General features: G+C 38.0%; 1 protein-coding gene across 1 annotated transcript in view; it reads left to right on the top strand.

Annotated features, from left to right (window-relative positions):
- SYT9 (synaptotagmin IX) overlaps window positions 1–20181 on the top strand; it is a 65364-nt gene that overhangs the window by 36973 nt on the left and 8210 nt on the right. The gene's annotated exons all lie outside the window — the stretch shown is intronic.

The following is a 20181-nucleotide window of genomic DNA, read 5'->3' on the forward strand; positions in this document are numbered from 1 at the left end:
TAAAATTTACATAAGGAAATACTACTTTTCTTATTTTGCCTGTCTTTCTGTGTATTGTATAATTTGCCACATAAATTATAGCATACTAATCAGCCAGAACTGCAGATTCAAGATTTCTTACCTAGTGATCTTCAGTCCTTCAAAAGACTATATTCTCATAAAGTGAGATAACACCACATCTATAATGCAGGCAAATGGAGTTCAGACAATGCTGTTCCATGAAAGCAATGAAACACACTGAATTGGTTTAACTCTTTGTTTGGCATCACTTTGGTACATAGCGAAATGGGAAACTTATAAAGCAAGTCTATATTTCTGTTATCCCAAAGTCTCTGGTATCAAATTCTGTGGAGGAATCCAATTAGTGATTAGGTACAAAATCACAAAAAATACTTTTGGAAAAGAAAGAACTTTCTTCTCAAAACATGAGCCAACCTCCTTGTAATACTATTAGAAATCAATCACGTGCATCCTATGGAGAACAGACTTTCAGTGAGAATGATACATTACAGAAATCCACAAAGGTGAAGGTACTAGTGCCAAGAGCCAGTAACTATTTCATTTGCTGTGTCAAACCGTACTCAGAGTGCACATATTAGAGCCAAATAAACCAAACATCTTTAACAGTAAGATCAAAGTGTAAGTTTGTGAGACCTCAGTTCAGGAAAGCATTTAAACATATGTTTAGCTCAGTGTAAGAAGCCATTGAAAAGCAAAGGATGTTCTGAGACAAATACTTCTGTGAATTCAGACCCGCACCTTATACCGCTGTGATCTGGTAGCATGCCCATATTACAGCCCAAATTGATTAAATCCTTGGGGGGGGAATTTCTTTTTGAAAATTGATGTTGTTCTTGTTCTAAGGTGATTTCTCAGTGTTCTTAGTCAGTGTTCCATATTTGTGTGTGGAACATGCTGTGCACCCACTGCAGCAATCCTCTTCCACACTAGAATGGAACTGCGGCAGCAGCACTAGCAGTTCCCTCACTCAAGGTACAGGCGGGGCATGGATGCTCAGTGTCAGAGAAGGATGAACCTGGCTTTTCTATGAGAAGTTACTGCTCTTCAACCACAAGGGAAAGACAGAGCAGATGACAGTCATTCCAAGTGAAAGCCTGCCTTTGTACAGCATTAAGTGTCCCAAGCTCAACTTTTCAGTTTTACAATTAACTGAAAGTTGACTGCATGTGAACACTGGAGTTACTTTGATATGTACTAGTCCTTCTTCCATGCTTTAACTTAGGCAAAAGATTGGCTCTGGTATTTTCTTTTTAATCACTTCCCCTTCCAAATTTCAAAAGCGATGCAGCATATAGTTTGTATTCAGATTTTCTGTGATCTCTGAAATTAAATTCAGGACCGAAACATGAGTCATTTATTAATTCCTACTAAGATTCATTCCTGTGTGAAGTGTAACCCTGTTTATCCAAACAGAACACATGACCTGCCATCTAGACTTGTCATTGGGTTTTCAGCTAACAGAGACCTTTTCAAAGCAAATGACTCATGGTACATAGGAGACACAATCCAATTTTGGCTAATGTGAGTTCTGAGATAAGAGTATCAGATAAATGAAAGTGTGGAGTACTCAGCTTACTAATTAACATTTCCAAAATTTCAAAGGTTAGAACTTCCTCCATAAAGTTATGAGAAACCCTCCAAGCATCATTTAAGAAACCAAGTTTCAGCACATTTTCTTGCCTGTGGAGCTTAGATATCTCCCAGACTGACAGCAGAAGCTGAATCCTACAGGCTGCTCAGTGAAGCTGCTGAAGTGAATGCTCCTGTGGCTGCACTCCAAACCAGACCAGCAGGCAGTATTAGTGAATCTCTGAAATAAATTTTAGCAAAGTTTTGAGCACTGTTGGGCAGTTTATGGTTACAAACAGAAACTATCAACTGCAGCAGGTTTTCAATCATTTTATCTTATCGTTTCAAATAATAATAATTACAAAACAGACAAATGCTAGGCAAGCTTACTGAAGGAAATTCACTCGATGTAGATCAACAAAGAGTGCAACTCAGGAGGGATAAGCCAAGCAAACGTACTAGAAAAAGGGAAGGTCCGCACAACTACATGACAAGTTTGTCATACTTCTGAACAGTTCATTAATTTTAATTCCTTGTGCATCTTATTACACTGCATAACCAGCGATCCCAAAGGCCTTTATTTTACATTCTCCATTTTATTATGTTCTAATCCAATTTGACACAGTAATATGAAAGAATGTATCAAGTCCTTCTCTGCCCAGCAAAATGGCCTACTTCAAGTGAGCACTGCAGATTATGCCTGAAATGTCAGCTTTACTGCAAACAATGCCATTAAATTGACCTATTATGCCATGTGCTTTCTTCTGTTTTCTAACAAGACTGGAAGTTTTATCTAAAACCAACAGTTTGGGTTCTTTGGACTATAACATCTGCTACCATCTCAGAGTTTGAAATTTTCATAACACAGATGCATGTCAGCATAAAAATTTTCTACACGCTCAAAAGCAATCTGCCTCCAAACACAAATCTCCAATATCAAAATGATTGTTCTTCTAATCCCAGGTCCTCTGAGCATAAAATCCCTCTCCTGTAACACTGACACTTTTTCTAACCAGAAAACAGCAGCAGTGGGCTGTTTAATGTAAGAAATAATTAAGTGGATCAACTTTAGATGAACATGAAATTAACTAGATAAGCTGTTTGTATATCTACCGGACAGTTTACACTGGTTTCTGGCCCATCAAGAAAAATGATACTCTTTATTTTTAGGCTGGGTTTCAGTAGTTGGTATGTTTTGTTTAGTAGCCTCTCAAACATATTCAGGGTTTGGCGTGGGTTTTTTTGTTTGGTTTTTGTAATGTTCATAGACTGGTGACATGTTTTCAAGAGAAAAGAGTTGCTAATATTTCCTTGGTTGCCATCTTCAAACTCAAATGTGATCAGGCAAAAATACATGGCTTTGTCACAAAATAAAATAAACAACTATGAAGGACAGGAAGCTGTCAGTGCATTTCAGATAAAGGAGAACCTTCTCTTTCAGAAGATGCTATGTAACCACTTGCATAACTTGCACCCAGAAAGCAAAATCTTTTCTCAAGAATTGCTTGTTAAACATCACCAGGCAGCTATAGGGCACAGAGAAGGATTTCTGGGAACTGTAAACCTCGCTCTGGTTCATACTGGCTGTTTGCATTCTCAAAATGCTTGGCCTTTGTCACTTGCTAAGCAGGTGATCTTTCTAGACGAGAGGAGTATTTAAAAGTGGCCTCCACTTAAAGCAGGGGGATAATCAGAGTAAGAAAGAACAATGTAAGTTTCCATTCTTACCTGGGCCAGCAGTTTCCAAAATGACTACCAGGAGGCAAATTTGTGACTTTGGTCTTATAGTATATGTAGCTTTTGACATTGATGCTATCTTTTCTCTTGTCATATATAGTTATACTTGAGATCTAGGCATGGTACAATGAAAACTGTTATTTTTCTGAATGTCTAAGCTTATATACATACACTTTAAAAAAAAAATCTTATTCACAACACCCCATTGGCAACTTTCTCTCATCTCACCCTGAGGTTGAACATCCCAGACTAACCTGTTTTCATGAATCTTTCTATAACATTATATTCTCAAAGGATATTTACAAGATTTGCAGTGATTATGCACCTAATATTCTATAAATCGTAGCTGCCATATTGACTGCTACCATTTGTCCTTATCTTGTGGTTCCTTTGAGGCTCTTTGCTGTATCCACCTCCTGTGAAGGTGTGAAGTAAATTGAAACTCTGGTAAAGGTGAAAGCAGTTGGTCAGATTCAAACCATGGCTTATTCTCTATCTGCAAACAATCAGAGTACTAGAAAGGATTCAAAAGGTTACTCTGTTCTGAATATAGCTATTTTGAAGTACTTCTGCTTTTGTTTCTAGCTATGCCTTGATGAATGTAGCATCCAGCCCCCAAACTTAAAAAAACATATATCAGGGTACAAAAGGAGAGTGAAAATATAGAAGAAAAATATTTCCAAAAGAAAGAGAGGAGAGAAGAAATTACAGAAAGAACACCCTGGGTAATACATACAGAATTTGAGAAGTAACGTGTCACAGACTTTAGAGAATGTGGATGGTTTGCTGAGAATCCAAAAGATAATCATGGAGAGCTCAAAGCTGTAAAGAAACATGAGCTATATATCAAGTTGTTCGACATCCAGAAAGAGCCAGCATATGCTAGAAGTTGCAAAGCCAAGAAAAGGGTTGCATCAGCTTTTAAGAATCATCAAGCTCTTTTAGGTTATATGTAGTGGTCAAGAATAAAACAGTGTGTCAGAGAATGCTGAATTCCTTTTGCACAGAAGCAGTAAACAAAACCATATTTTAAAAAATTAATGAATTTAAGTTGCATGTAGTTATACATGCTAGTGGTTTGACAAAGAGAGAGTTAAAAAGTAGGATGGTTATCAGTATTTGAAATTGTGTATTCTAGAAATGCTAATTGTTCACTGCTGCTGTTCTCAAGTTTGACCAAGAAAGAAAGATTTGAGAATTTGTATTTTTAGGCATTTATATTGTATAACTGAGGTGCTACTAGAACCACAACATCACCAGAAGGAAGTTTCAAGTTCCCTGTTTCAGAGATGTTAATGCCAACCACAGCATGTGTGGAAGAGAGACAAAAAGAGACTAAAGTACTTCAGTCAGTTCCTTATAGAAAGCATAATAAAAGTCTAAAACTTTGAAACCTGACCAAACCTACCAGATCTTCTGCAGTTCAAAGCTCTATTCTGTCCTCAAACTGAAAAAAACTTCCCCAAAGGCTGCATTGCTCTGGACCACTCCTGCTAAGAAGCTGTGAGCAATTTAATGCATGCCAAATGCACATCCATAGGTGCAGGTCATAAACCTTAGGGCTTACACCCTCAAAACTGGAGGAAAATAAACTTCCTTCATTGAAAGAAGTAGGTAAATACTGTCCCTAATTCATGGACAGGGGAACAGAGACAGACAAAAAGGATATGACTTGCTCAAAACACGACACTACTTAATAGCCAAAATGAGACCAGGTCCAGAATCTGCAGATTCCTGGCACCAGCCTTAATTCATTCTATGTAGCACTGCTTATCTTCTTCGGCAGTGTAGAGATACTGCAGCTGGCAGTAAGTCAACTAAGTCCACCTACTCTGCTTTTAAAAAATGTTTAGCTTGTCAAGATGTTTTAGCCAGTATATAAAATTCCTGTTTTGGCAAGTTGCTGGGTTTAGAAAAGCAATGGCATTGAGCAAGATCTCAGAAAAACATTTAAAATGTTTACAATGGTTAACAAAATTTTTGGACTCAACAGTTTGAGAAGGAACAGAAACAAATAAAATCTCTGGCTCTACATATGAATTAAAATTCAAACCATCAGTGTTAAGTGCCATGCCTATTTTTTAGGACAGTAGCAGTAAATGTTGATTTCTTTTGTAATACAGAAGACATATCTGGTATTAACTCTATGTTCCATTTCTTTAAAATGCATAGGCTTTGGCATCAGGAGGCAATCAGTTGTTGATGTGGACACGTACCCATTTAACTGAATTGCAAATGCAAGTTTCTCTAGAAGAGAGATTTACATACCCATATATCTTGCCCATGTTCAAGCATGCCAAAAGCTTAAGGAGCAACAATATTTAATGGCTAGACAAATTAAGGCAGTAAACACAAGAGGTAAGATTCACCTCACTTAAATTTTAGATTTATTAAAAAAACCCAAAAAACATCCAAACCCGGAGTTACTCAAAAGAATACAGGAAGCATAATTACCTTCAAGAGGCAGATCAGTGGTTGTTCGTCTTCTCCTAAGTCACAAAGGTCACTCTTTGTTTCATGATTTTTTCTGACTATTCTTATGTAATCAAATGAACAGAAAAAAATAAAAGTCCATGTGTAATGAATCATTTCATAGCGAAAAAATGCTGAAAAGTCATAGATCTTTAATCTTTCAGATTTCTAAGGATCCCCATAGTAAGGATGAAAAAGAAATTAATTAGCCTTCAGCATCAGCACAGCAGGTATAGTAGTCACTGTATAGTGGCGAACGGCTGCAGCCAGTGTTTTTCCTATGGTTTTTACATTTTTTAATAACCATATATTTAAATGTGTTCATTTTAAAAACTGAGCTTTTCCTTTTGTCTTTTTGTGTTTCTTTTTTAATCTAATGATTTTGCTAATTACTTGGTAGGAGAAGATTTGTCAGAAATTACATACGTTTAAATGATGAGGAGGCAGCACTCAACATGGCTAAACAAAGGACAGATACACTTTTATACAACTGTATGGGGTAGAGATAGAATAGTGACATGTATTGTCAGAAAACTTAAAGACAGCAGATGCCTAATTCTGTTTGGAGCAACTGGGTAACTGTAAGAATAATATTCAATAAAGCTTTGGAAGGGTTGGAAGTAAAAAAAAGTCAAATGCCTCGAAGAGCAATGGTTTGAGATGTAGCTAGGCTGGTCCCGAGTCAGTGGTACAAGCACTCCAAGCTTGGCTCTAAAAATAATGGTGACTATTCAGTGCAAATGGTTATCTAACAGCCTTGTAGCTCCACAGGCATGGTCAGAAACAGGATGAATCTTGTAATATCACTGAAGCCTAGGCTAACATTTATTAGGGTTTTGGGACTAGTTTAAGAAAATGATAGTTCAGAGAATTGTGCATATATGTATATACCACTTGAAGTTTACAGAACCCGGGAGTATGGCCATCAGAGTTTTCAAGTGAGCTTTTTCAGTCTGGATACTTCTCCACAAAAATCATACATACAAACAAACACACCAACAAAAGAAACAATGTCAAAACTAAAGCAGACCAAAAAAAAACCCCAAAACAAAACAAAACAACCATGTAGCAGAAATGGGACCATTTCAGTTAAAGAATTTATAAGAAAAAAAATATTAAATTCAATATTTTGAGAAGACTGACATTTCAGAATAAGATGTTTTGATTTCTCATTTGGAATGCCCTTCTACTGCAATATTTTCAAATATTTTGAAAGTTGAAATAGGAACAAAAAATCCTGTTTTTTATCAAAGCAAAATGTTTCAATTCAAGCGAGGGATATTCTGCTTCAAAACTGAAATAACTCAAAAGTCCTTATGAAATTAAAACTCTGGTTTCCACAGTGGTTCTTACCCTGACCATCAATGCTGCATATTCTTGAGTTCTCTCTTTTGTCTTTATATCATACATGTCTCCCTGGTGCAACAGCCCCAGAACAGCAACAGTGTATGAAGAACATTTTCCTCCACACACTAGCTGCATGCTAAGAAAGGTTAGACCCAATCCTAAATTCCTGTTTTTCTAGATTAGTGGAAGAGTCTGTAGCTATCCCTGTTCTACACATCCCCCTTCTCCTTTCTTCTCACAATCCTCTGCCAATTCGTTTTTTTTCCAGAAATCTCTCTCTAAACAAGGCTCTCAGAGATAGCCTTCAGTGAAACAGCTCACAGTAACATACACACTGCACATAAAGCAAAAATGTGATCCCGGTCAGCCAAGCCTGTCCTTCAATTATACTATCCAAAATTGTTCGTGGGAGCTGCAAACACAGGAAAAATTGCTCTACTATTTTACAATTCATAGGCAGCAATTCTTCAAGATGAGCAAAGAGCACCTGCACAGCGTTAAGGCTAAAATAGCTGTATTAAGGTGATCTTGGCTGTAACCATTCTGCACGTAATTCAAGATTAGACTGTGCCATAGCCTTTTTTCTACAGGATGGTATAACTTTCAATTTAAACATGTGTTTAGCCAGGCAGGGAAAAAAATAACTTCAAACATGCATTTAATTATTGAACAGTTTTGGGAGTGCTTACTTTGTCTTTTTTTCTACTAGAGGTCACAGAAAGCGTTTCAATAGCTTGTGGACTCGTCAAAATTTCTGAAAAGTCCTACTCTTTAAATTTAGTTTCAATATTCAGAGCCAAACTTGAAAGTATTCTTCCCTCTGAACATACTGTACTTATGTGAAAAGCCTCAAGCCATTTTTAGTCTTTAATCCCCACAAGATCCCAGAGCCATCAGGCATCTTTCTCCACCAAACAGGGTATTTCAGAGTTTTGCAGTTTTCCTCTGTGTATAGTCTGTTTATCCAGTTCTCATGTTATTTTCCCATGGTCTTATATTTAAGCAGTAAGTGGACTATTTTGTTGTTGTGTATTATTTACTTAGGGATTAACTGTAACAGTGCTCTGAACTCTCACCAAGACATACTGGATATTTGTGCAGGGGATAGCCTAGATACCTGGGAAGCACCTCCTGCACACCATAACTGACAGGCTGCCATCCTAACGTTACCTAAAATGTGGGCGTAACAGTCTGGGGTACAGTCTTGACTTCATCTTTTTTAGGACACCTGTGTCCCAGGTAAATAGGTAGAAAAATAAAGTGCCACTACACACAGGCTCTTCTCACCAAAAGATTTGTCTGTCCCCTTTCAAACTCACTGTAGAGGATGTGTAACCTGTCTCACACTTCAACCATTCAGGATTCCAGGGTCTTTCCAGAGTCCTGTTACGGAGGACAAAACATCATCTGTACAGAAGGAAGGAATTACTGGACCATAACTGTAGTGCTTCAGAGGCATGTTTTTTATGCTTATAGGCTAAATTATAGAGCTTGCTGAAATTAAGAAGAGATGATACCATTTGCTAAATAATCACACAAGGGCTTTCTTCAGACCTCCCCACTGTCTTTGTGGGGGGGAAAGCATTAGGAGTTGCAGCTGAGGTTTGAGCTGACTGGTGGAGAAGGACATATTGTGGGAATAATATATCATATATATATCTCTCTCTATAGCTCTTCTAGCTTTTCTCCTAAAAGTCTAAGAGACTTTTAGCAGCTGATAATGTAGTTTGAAAGAAATAAAGGATCAAACTACTGAACTGACATAAATCAGAGTAGAAACTTTAAAAGACAAATACACACACACTACATTTTGCTAAGATTTGGTTATATGGTCAACAAGTACAATACCAGATATTATGCGGGCCCTAATTGTCCGTGGGAGGGCTCAGAGATGTACATGACAGCTTTTCTCTCTTCAGTCCCCAGCCCTTTAGAGCATGAGGGCCACTTCTGAGGCTCTGTAGAGAACCTTGCCCAGATTATTGAAGAAAGATACATAGCTATGCTCTTCCGCTATTTCAGTTTGTAAAAAATAGATTACTTGGCAGCCAAACTATCCAAGGGAAGAGGGACAGAAAGACGTCATTCTTTCATGGCAATTGAGCTATTTTTCTGAGAGCAGGGCTAAAGAAACAATGGCAAAACTGGGGGACTTATAATCTGACTAAAAGCTTTATATCAAGATTTATTAGTCTCAAGCAGACATCTTTTTATAGCAGAGATCTTCATTTTAACTCACTATTTTATTCTCCTCATGCATATACATTTCTCTAAACATTCAGAAAGATATACATGTATGAGGAACAACGTATAGTGTTTCCTGAAAAAATACGACAGGCCACTGCAACATCACTTTGTGCTTGCCTGGGTAGGATTAAATGACAAACACATGCAAACCTCTGAATTCTGCACTCGTCCTCACAAACACTGAAAGGCAATTTGCAATGCACACTCAAATTGTAGAATTAAAGATATAATAACTTCTGTAGTTAGTCCAACTGAAGCCACTGGAAGTATTCACGTGGGTAAATTAAGCATATAGTCTTTTGCAGTGTCTGAGCCTTCCCATGGCTCCCTAACAGAGAATTAGAATGAGTATTTCACACCATGTACTTTGGTGAAGTGACAGGCTCAAATGACAAGGCTGCATTAGCAACATCTGTGGTATCATGACATTTGAGATTTGTATAGCTACATTTCTGGCACTTCATTGCTTGATTAAACACCTTGCTCTATTTACTCAAGAAACCAGTAGTCAGAAGCTACAGCTTACCTTCGTGAGTGCTTAATCATTCACTACTCCTTTCATGAGACAAACTCGACATTAAAGCTACATACAATGTCTGGAAGAAGATTTCCAACTAGTTTTGGCATCTTGCTTGTGATAGGCAGGGAATAGGAAACAACTGATAGAGGTTTTCACAGCCAATTATACGAACTATTAGGATAAAATTCCCCACACAGATTCTTGGGCCAAAACTGGCATCTTAAAAATAGCAGTTTGTCACAACATCAGAAAGCATAACCTTGTTTGCCAGGCAACCAATTACTAACAGCCACAGTACGAGTCATTGAAATCCACTGCTCCTCCTACCTAGCATTCCCTCTTCCGTTTCCTGCAGTAAAATTATTTTAAAAGGAGTAGTGAATAGGACATTAGCAATATCACACAATATCTAATATTTTCTATTCATATAGAAACTGCTACTCAAACACTATAAAAGTTAAAACAGAAGAGGAAAAGAACAATTCCCCATACTCTATTTTGTATATTTGTTTTCAGAATTCATAGAACCCTTTACGTGTTTTCTTTTTAAAAGCATGCTGGGGTTTTATAATTATTTTTAAAAGCCAGCTGTGGTTTAATCAACCATCTGATCTACATTACGATAACTCTTCTAAACAACCCAAACAATAAAATAAATATGTATGCAGTAAAGGGAAACAAAAGTGTGTACAAAAAAGATAGAAAGAAAACAGCAGACTTTGGTTTCAAGCCCCCTAGAGAGTTATTTGTGATCATCAGGAAGAAAAGAATCACTTTAAAATAATGAAAACCTTTCAGTGTCTGTACTCCACTGAGCACAGAATCTTACAGTAAATGCTAATCTAACAAAAAACTTCACTCTGTTGGGACCGCAACATTTTATGCAAGTAGAAATGAGTAGTACTCAGGATGAGATCTTGACTCTACTGTAAAGTCAGGGAAAGAATTCCCACTGAAGCTCAGATTTCATGCATATCCTCTTGCTATAGTTTGGGAATAGTATCTTGTAAACAGTACAAAAAGCCACAAGAAAGAATCTAAACGACTTGAGATGTACATCAGAAAATTCACTAGAACAGCAGAACAAACAAATTACCATCCTTTTATTCCTCTCTGCAAAATAAATATGTGACAATGACCTGCTCAACAAAGATTTGAATCTTCTCCTCCTCCCCCCCCCCCCCCAACATTTGATGGCTAAAATATGAGTGAGCTATAAAATTTGGTCCTGAAGAGAGCCGATAGAAATCTCTCCATCAGGAATGACCTGAGTTCTACATCCACATCTTCAACTTTTGAGTGGCTGCAGCAGTCCTAATAGAATGAAAACAGAATAGATTATTTTCTCTCAAAATTTCTGCAGTGAGCACCCCTGACCCATTCTTTTCAGTAGCTCAGCAGCGTTTCTCATTTGCCAGCTCCTCTTCCAAATTCTTCACTTTAATCAGTGTATAGTGTGCCAGCATTCTTGGGAAAGCAGCAAGAAACACTTCATTCAACACAAAGCTTTTATGGTAAAACAACATATAAAAAGCTTTTCCTCCTATCTATAACTGTAATAATTTTTTCATCAAAATATATATATTTTTTAAAAACAAACCAGTAGATATAGCAGTAGATGCTCACTCTCCTCACGCCCATCCAGCTACTCTCTTGTCCGTCTCAAAAATCATTTATTTTAGGAAATCTTTCAGTGCTAAAGCAGCACACACAAAAAAGGATACTATCCTTTTCAGACAGTCTTGTTCCAAAATTAGGAGTCAGGATGGTCAGAGATAACTACACTAAATTCTTTCAGAATCATACTTCCTTCCAAAAAATTGAAGTTAGACCCTTTTAAGGTGTCAAACTGAGTACCCAGAATCACTGATCATTCTCAAAGCAACAAAGAGTTCTAAAGTGAACTCGCCACTTAGGACAAGTCAACTCACAACTTTGATTTCATTTCAAAACTATCGAATTATTTAAATTGTAAGAAACTAAACCAAAAATCTGAGAAGGCCTCTAAGTGACTGCGAGATACTGTTCACTAAGTCACTCACAGACTTTGCTACTTTTTTTCCTACCCATAGGCTGGTATGTACTTAATAACACTAGTTATTCTGAATATAAACATAACCAGGTAAAAGTCTGGGCAGCTCACCAGAGTCACCTCACACAAATGCATATCATGCCATGAGGAAGAGAGTAAAGCAAAGCCACAGAAAAAAATAATTTTCCTCTCTAGGTACATTTCACATGTAGCACGTGTAAAGTAAAACAAGTTAGAAGAAAAGTCTTCTAAGAGGAGGAAGTTCTTTTGACTCACTTTTATGGACTTAAAGCACTAGAGCACTTCTATATTTAGTGCTCTCTTTATCTCACATCTTACAGTACCCTCTGTGCATTCTTTAAAAGAGAAAACATGCTCACTAAAGTGGTCCTAAAATTGCCTACAGTACACATCTAAATATAATAGGGAGGCAGAAGCATATCTGATAGAGAACAAGTATTACAGAAAAAGAACTGTTATCACACTCTACACAATCACATCTTCCCCTGCTCACACTGTAGACACCTGGATGATACACTTTATTTCAGAGTCTGCGTTTTCTAAAATGGATTTCTGTCTTCTTCCTTCCCCTTCCTTCAGCTTCTTCCCAGTCTTTAGTTTTATTTTGAAGCTGTTTTTTCTGTACAGCTCCTAAGTAGATGTAGTACTGGATTGGTAAACTGCCTAGCAGCTTCAGGATTAAAATATTCTATTTATTTGCAAGATAGGTGAATGATACATGGCAACAGCATAAATTCTCCTTCACCACATCCACATAGCGTAAGTGTCCTAATGGCAATAGTCCAGGACTGTGTCTGAAGAAAGGAGGGTAGCTGGATTTGCATGAGCTTTGGGGCAGCATCAGCAATTAAGATACTGAGAAACACTGAAATGTTCCTGCATTGCCTAAGAGAAGTGGGGAAGGTAACCCCTTGTTGCTAGATCACCACAGATTTTCCACAGCATTGATTCAGGAGATGCAGGAGGGAAGTTTGCCCTTAGAGGGTTATATACCAACAGCATACTGGCATGTTATGCAGTCAGCAAATTTTACATAGCAGTCTGTTACGAAATTGTCAGTAGCATCTCTGGGGGGATACAGAACCTTCTCTCCCATGTTTTCCCCCCAACCTTAAAAAAACCCAACCAAAATCCCAACTTCTCTCCTGATTCCAATGTGAAGTTTTCTTTGTAGCATGGTTTAAGAAATAAAGGATGAAAGCAGTCCTCTTTTTCACACTTCTGGAATGACACTGTCTTGTTATCATTAATTTTATTGTCATTCTCATTCTTCCTTCCTCCCTCTATTATTTTAATTCCTTTTGTATTTGAAAACCAGAGAGATTCTAAGGTGTAAAATGAGACAATTTTGAAGATTTAGCGGTTTTGTCTGTTTTGACATATTTAATACATGTGTTTTGTAGGATTAACCTTAGCATCCATGATTATATTCTTCCATTTAACTTGCAATTAAAATGGAATTGCTGTGCAAGGACAATCAGAGCAGTACAACTGCATACCTTTTCATCCAATCCATTAACAGAATATGGGTAGCAGTGAAGTAGTCTCTTTATCCTGGCTGCTTCGCTTTGAAATTTGCAGTGATTTTCTTTTCTATATGACCCATTTAAATAAATTACTAAGAAGTAAATGAAACTTCTACGGAAATTGCTTTTCTATTGTTAAAAGTGGGTAATTTTATAAAGAAGTGTTACTAGTAAAATGCCTGTTGTGAAATTTAGTTGTGCTTTCAGTCTAATGGAAGGTTACATGGAATGCTCTCAGACATGTTTTTAAGCCATAATGATCCCTTTTCACCCTCTCTCTTATATTGATACTTTCTGCGGATGGTGCATTTGAGTCTTGCAGGGCATCAGTGTTATTGTTTATACAGGTGACAAATCACAAGCCAACTTTTTGTATTTAGTTGCACCACTTAATAGTAATCAAGCCAACTTCAAAGGTAACATGATTTCCACATCAGGGAGCTCTAGAAAAAAAAGCTACTTTTTGCCAGAAAAAAACATGAAGTATTTTCAGTGGTTCCTGACACTGAGGGGGTGTATGACATGACATGACAGAATTGTCTCTAGAGAAACAAAACACATGAAGAAACTTCAACAGAAAGGTACTTGATCCTTAGCTTTAAAATCAGAAGGAAACCCAGGAAAGGTACCCATTTGAAAGAAAAAGTAACTTTAATCTAAATCACGATGAAGAAAATGTCTGTGTAACTCATAGAAAAAAAATAGGAGAAATAGATTCATAAAACCATGTTTCTTTCCCCACCTGCTAAATGGGCGCTGAAATTAAAGGGAGCTGCACATAGAAAATATTATTTTTGAAAAGTCTGCCTTAGGTATACCTTATTAACGGAGGTCATAATTCTTTTAGTACTTTTTAGTGGGATGACAAGCCAAAAAGGATCAGAAAGAGAGAGAGGAAGGGCACACCAGGGATTTCATTGAACTTGGATTTGATTTCCAGATATCACAAGAATTTTTAAATGATTAGGCAGAGTTTGGATTAATGGCAATACACTGTTCACTAATAGTTATTTTAGTGGTCTGTGAAAGGAGTCCATTATGTTTAAGTGGTCAAAATCTAGGGGCAAAGCGCTTCTTCGCTGCCTGTTTACAATGAACAACACACATGTGCTTCTCCAGCTTCTGCATTCATTACAGTAGAGTCCTGAGCAGAATGATACCCTCCTGGCCTTTCCAGGGCATGTACACAGAAAAGGGTAGAGCGGGCCACCATATCTTCTCTACTGAAATTAGACCCGGGATGGAATTACCCAGCAAATGGCAAAATCCAACAAAAGATATCTGATTTTAAAAAAAATAAAAAAATTAAACATATCTCAGAGAAAAGCTCTGGAATGGCAAGAAAGACATGCTACTGTAACATAGTTTGACATTAGCTTTCCATTTTTCAAGCATACTGTATTATCTGGACCATTCTCTTTTTCATATCAACTTCTTCAAAAACAAAATTGTAGAGCAAACTTTTACTTAGACTAAAAGTAGATTCACATTTATAAAAATGGCCTGTCTTTATTACCCTTTTTGCACACAACCTGTGCTAAGCCTGAGTAGCAAGGAAGTCAGCACAGAACACCTAATGTGAGGATAATGAATAGGTCCAGAAAACACTACAGGTGCTTACACGGACTGAAAAGAACATCTTTTTTATTTTCCTGATACTGTGACTCTCCCCACCTTTTTTCAGCACTACCCAGATACTTAGTTTCTCTCCTTTTCAGAATGATGTGCTCAGAATGCACGATATGAAAGACGGCTGCTTCACGCGACACAAAACGCCTGCACTGAGGGCGGCTTTCAGTGCTAAGGGAAGGTGAGGGACTGCTAGTAGGGCCAAAGCTTCAATATCATCTCCTTCCAGCAGCATGTTTACACTCGCTTTTTTACGCAGAATGGCCGCTCTGCGAGACTTTATCCTTAGTTAAGGCTGCGTGAGCAGGGCACAAGGGATGGCTGCTCCCTGGGGCTGAGACCCCATGGGCAGTGGGGGACGCTGGCGCTGCCAGGCAGGACCTCGCCGGGCCGGTCCCATCCCACCACCCCACCCAGGGAGCAGGGCAGGCCGGGGGTCCGGGGGGCAGCCCCCGGCGGCAGCCAGCTCCGTGGGGATGGGCCAAGCCAGGCCAGGCCGTGGGCCCGGGTCAGTGGGGCCCGGGCAGGGCGCGTCTGTGGGGAGCTGGAGAGCAGCACCCTGGGGTGTCGCTGGGGCAGGGACCGACAGCCCCGGCCCAGGCTGATGTGGGGACCGGGCCGACGTGGGGACCGGGCCAACATGGGGACCAGGCCGTGGGCGGGGGGGGAAGCCCTTGGGGGTGGTCAGGGCCAGCGAGGCCTGTTGATGCCCTTGGGGCCCTGACCTCCCGCTTGCGTTCCGTCCCTGTACGTGAACAGATGACTGAGTGGGGTTAGAAGGCAGAGCATCCTCTGATATTTCAGTGGAGCTGTAAGTTCACATGCAGCCATTGTAGCTCAAGGTGGAGCGAAAGGCCAATCTGTTAATTTGCATACACATTTAGTTTAAATTGACATTTTCATTTTAATGCTCCAGGAAAAAAATATTAACAGGCAAGACACTTTGGATTAAAATATTTTGATTAGTTACCTGATTTTTAAAACCAGCTTCCTCCCTTGCAGTATTTCTTGGATGTATTTGAGATTTTCATTATTAGTGGGATATTGAGATAATTAAACATTACTTTGAACTTATGTCAGAATGGAAGCAAGAGGTAACTGGCAAATAATTCATGGTAGAAATAATTTTATGCCTTAGGATGGATTTGCTGCTTCATTTTCTTCAAGATCATGTTTGCCTAGAGATAGTGAACACTTAACATGTAATTTAGCCTCCCCTCCTTACAACAAGCTACCATTTAGCCTTGAAACCATGAGGGTTTATTTTCTCGTCTCTTTCCATCTGTGTGATGTTCATCAACAGTTTTCTTTTAAGCCAGCAAGGTTGGCCCACCCAGGTTAGCTTGTATGATAAGATACTGCACACTAGAATGCCATTAAGCTCTGTTTTTCTTTGTTTTTTCAATCTCGGTATTTCACAAAAAATTGAGGTCTAATCCAAATTAATTACAGCCTGTTGAAAAATTATTGGATTTGATATGACAGATACTGATGGACATTCATGAAAAGCTTTGGTCCTCACTTTCGGAAACTATTGCCCATTTTCCAGATTGCACTGTTAGATTGTTTTGTGAAACTTCCCCGTGATGCTTGCCCTGTCTGCCTGACCTACCTGCCCTTCCATTTTTACCATCTTCACATAACATCAAAACTCTTACATTTCCCAGCTGAAGGTCTCGCTTACATTTCCTTTCAAGAAAACGCTTTCCCTCCAAACATCTATTCCTATATAGAACAATTTACATTTCATTGCTGTTCCCAAGCTTGTCAACATTTCTAAAGCACCAGTGCCTTCTCTGCAGAGGGAAAGGTTTGAGTCAGCTCTGTGCTACTCTTCTTTAAAGCTTTGCATTGCGAAATCAAACCCACCCTCAAGAGGCTTCCCTTTCAAAAGACTTTTGAAGCACAATACCAAAGGTGGCAACCTGTTAACACTGACAAGGTGGGATACACTGAAGTGGGATATACTGGAAGAAAGGGAGGAGCAAATCTGTCCACAGCATCTCACTTGTAAGCTCACATCTTACAGGTTATGACATCTTCATTTTTAAATATTAGATCGGGAAGACGCAATTACCTTCTCTAGCTCTCAAGCGTTGCCTATTCCTCCCCTCGCACCCCCTGCCTCCCAGTAACAATCAAAATGTTAAAAAGCAGCCTGCAATGCCTGGAAAAGAAGAGTCAGGGCAGACATTTTTGTATTATTGAATCTATACCGAACTTTGTATTTTGTAGAAAGCAACAAGTCATAGAAGAACTGCAAAGAGCAGTAACAATTCAAGAAAACAAAATAGTATTCAGAGGAACAGTTTAACTTGCAAGGAGAAACTTAAACTTTAATTAACTTCTTTCTCTGACCAACAATGCCATCTAGCAAGCCTTCAGAAACAACTCTGTACACACTCTTTCCTCCTCTTAATAACTGATGAGGAAGTTAAAAATTACTTATATTAACTTTCTACAGAAGTTTCATTTTCAGAATGCCTCATTTCTGTTTTTCCTGTGAAATCAATTTCTGACACGGCCACACACACATCAACATGGAGGACAAGTACTGCAGCTTTTCCAATCATGTCTCTACTAATTTTCATTAGATCAATTCACACTATCTCCCCAGTTTATCAATTTAGTTTTGAACAAATTAATACATTATCTCTATCTCAATAGCTACAGGATAATTCATTAGATTCAGTCCTAGGCCAAGATTCAGCAATGCACTTTAGCTATTGGGAATTGAAAATCTATGTAAAGGATTCAAAGCCAGTAAAATCTATAGGATTTAAGTGTATGTTTAAAAATAAGTGTGTGTATGAAGTTTATCTTTACTGAATGGAGGCTTTTTTAAAGTAAGGAACTTACTACAGAATAATTTACCAATAAAGTCTTAAATGACTCAGTAAGAACAAATATATTCTGTAAATGCATTCAGATAACTGAGGACAATATGCAGCTAACTGACTGGAAAGGCAGTTTCAGTAAATCACTGCCATCCTATTTATAGGATATAAATTATGACAATGGAGATGTTGGGTCTTTAGAGAGATAAGTGCATTGACTGCCTACAGAAAAAGGCCTCTGTCCTTGACTTACTAAGGACATTCTGGCAAGAGCAAGTTACGTATAAGTTCTTCTCAAAGGCATTAACTGGGTTTGTTCTGAAACGTATTTGAAGGCAAAAGGCTTATTCTTTGACTCCAGCTACCCATATTCTAAGATATCTTGACTGACTGGCATAACACAAAATCATGTCTGGAGGATCCTTCTTATGTGGACTGCAGTGATCTGCCTTAAAGAAAAGTAGTCATGACACAAGGATGATGGAAACAGGAGGGGAAAAAAACCACCAAAATCCATATCAAAAGATCTTCAGGCTCTGAAGTGGAGACGGAGGATATGCTGTCTGCTGGATACTTTACTTTTGATACTGTCTTTATATAGAAGTTGCCAAGATGCTAGGCAAAACTATGAGTAAGTTAAAATAAGAACATAAACTCCCTAAGCTGATAATCAGTGGCTCTCTACGACCCAGTCTGCAGGAAGGATTCCTACTTCTTTCAGTCCCTACAAAGTAGAGCACAAAGTTGTGGTATTCAGAATTGGTCTGTCGGGCAAGATGTCTGTCTGACTATAAGGTGCTCCAGAATACCTCCGAGAAAAGGTAACAGTAACTCTGTTGTGGCATTACTAATATAAATCCTAATAGAGAAAAATCAAGCTACATACTTAGTTAAGCAGCAAAGCTGAAGTTGAACTTAGCTGTCAGAGGACATTTTTTTAAAATTAGAAAACGCAACACTTAGGCCTGGCTGGCCTAAGAGCTTTATTTCCCCCTTGTAAGGGTTTTTTGCTTAGATTCTTTAGCTGATGATACCTTTCACTGTATTAGTCATGCAAGAATCTCTCAGGTCCAGCATTTAGATCAATGTGTGCTAAGTAGCAAATGCTGTACCACAGACAAGCCCATGGAGAGAGTACTAGGGATTCAAAGGTGCCCTTTCTTATCCTGCCTTTTTGTGCATCCCATCAGACTAGCTTCTATATATACACTCTGTACAGTTGTATAGGCATAAAAGCTGATAGCCAGTCTGTGACTTGACATGAAAATTATATTGTGTACCCAAAGCAGCATAAAATCTGGAGTGAATGACATGCAAACATTTCAGCTTTCCTATATTTCTTCACTGTAGTGAAATCAAGCTTCAGAACTGTTTTTAAATGTTCTTTCCTGGTAAGTGAAATCAGACTCATTTTCACATACCTACCTCTAAAAGCTTCTTTACTTATTTGCTTTCATTTTTTAAGAAAACCATGAATAAAAGAAATAAAGACAATGAAATGCAAAAAATGGAATCACACTGAGAAAATAATACAATTTGCAAATTAACTTAAAACATGAAATATAGCCTGACATTGATGTATTGAAAGAATAATTGTAAAAGGCCATTCCCGTTTTCCACAAACTTTACTTAATCATGTCTTTATAGATATAGTTTGATTGAGGCATTAATAAATACCTACTTTACTAGAGTTCATTTCTTTGATTTAAGATGTTATGAAAATAGAATTTTCCAGTCATATCTTCTCTATTCATCTTCAAATGTGTAATGAGAAAGCAGCTGGCACTCTTCTAGTCACATGCAAATTCAATTAAAACCAACATTTCTAAGGAGTTTTTCTCAATATATTTTCTCATAGATATAACTCAAAATAATTCTATGATGAAATAATACAAACTGTAGAGCTAACTTCATGAATTCATCATGTTAGATACTGTAGATTTACTATCATTCCCAAACAGATTAGAGTCTCAAATTTGTTTAGTATGATATTTGCATAATATTTGTGTCCTGGACATGTACCTGAACTGAATTAATAGCTTACTCAAATCTGAATCCAGACTTCTCAACACAGATGAACAATTTAATAAATGTATATCCCAAAAAGCAGATAGCAGTTCTTAAAGTATTTTTAATTCATTTAGACTTAACACATATACCTAGTATACATAAACTATCCTCATCTTAGCAGAGTGAACCTCCTCTAAAATAAATCCTTGCAAA

This window comes from Haliaeetus leucocephalus, unplaced genomic scaffold, assembly GCF_000737465.1.
Source record: "Haliaeetus leucocephalus isolate CR32 unplaced genomic scaffold, Haliaeetus_leucocephalus-4.0 Scaffold173, whole genome shotgun sequence".
NCBI lineage: Eukaryota > Metazoa > Chordata > Aves > Accipitriformes > Accipitridae > Haliaeetus > Haliaeetus leucocephalus.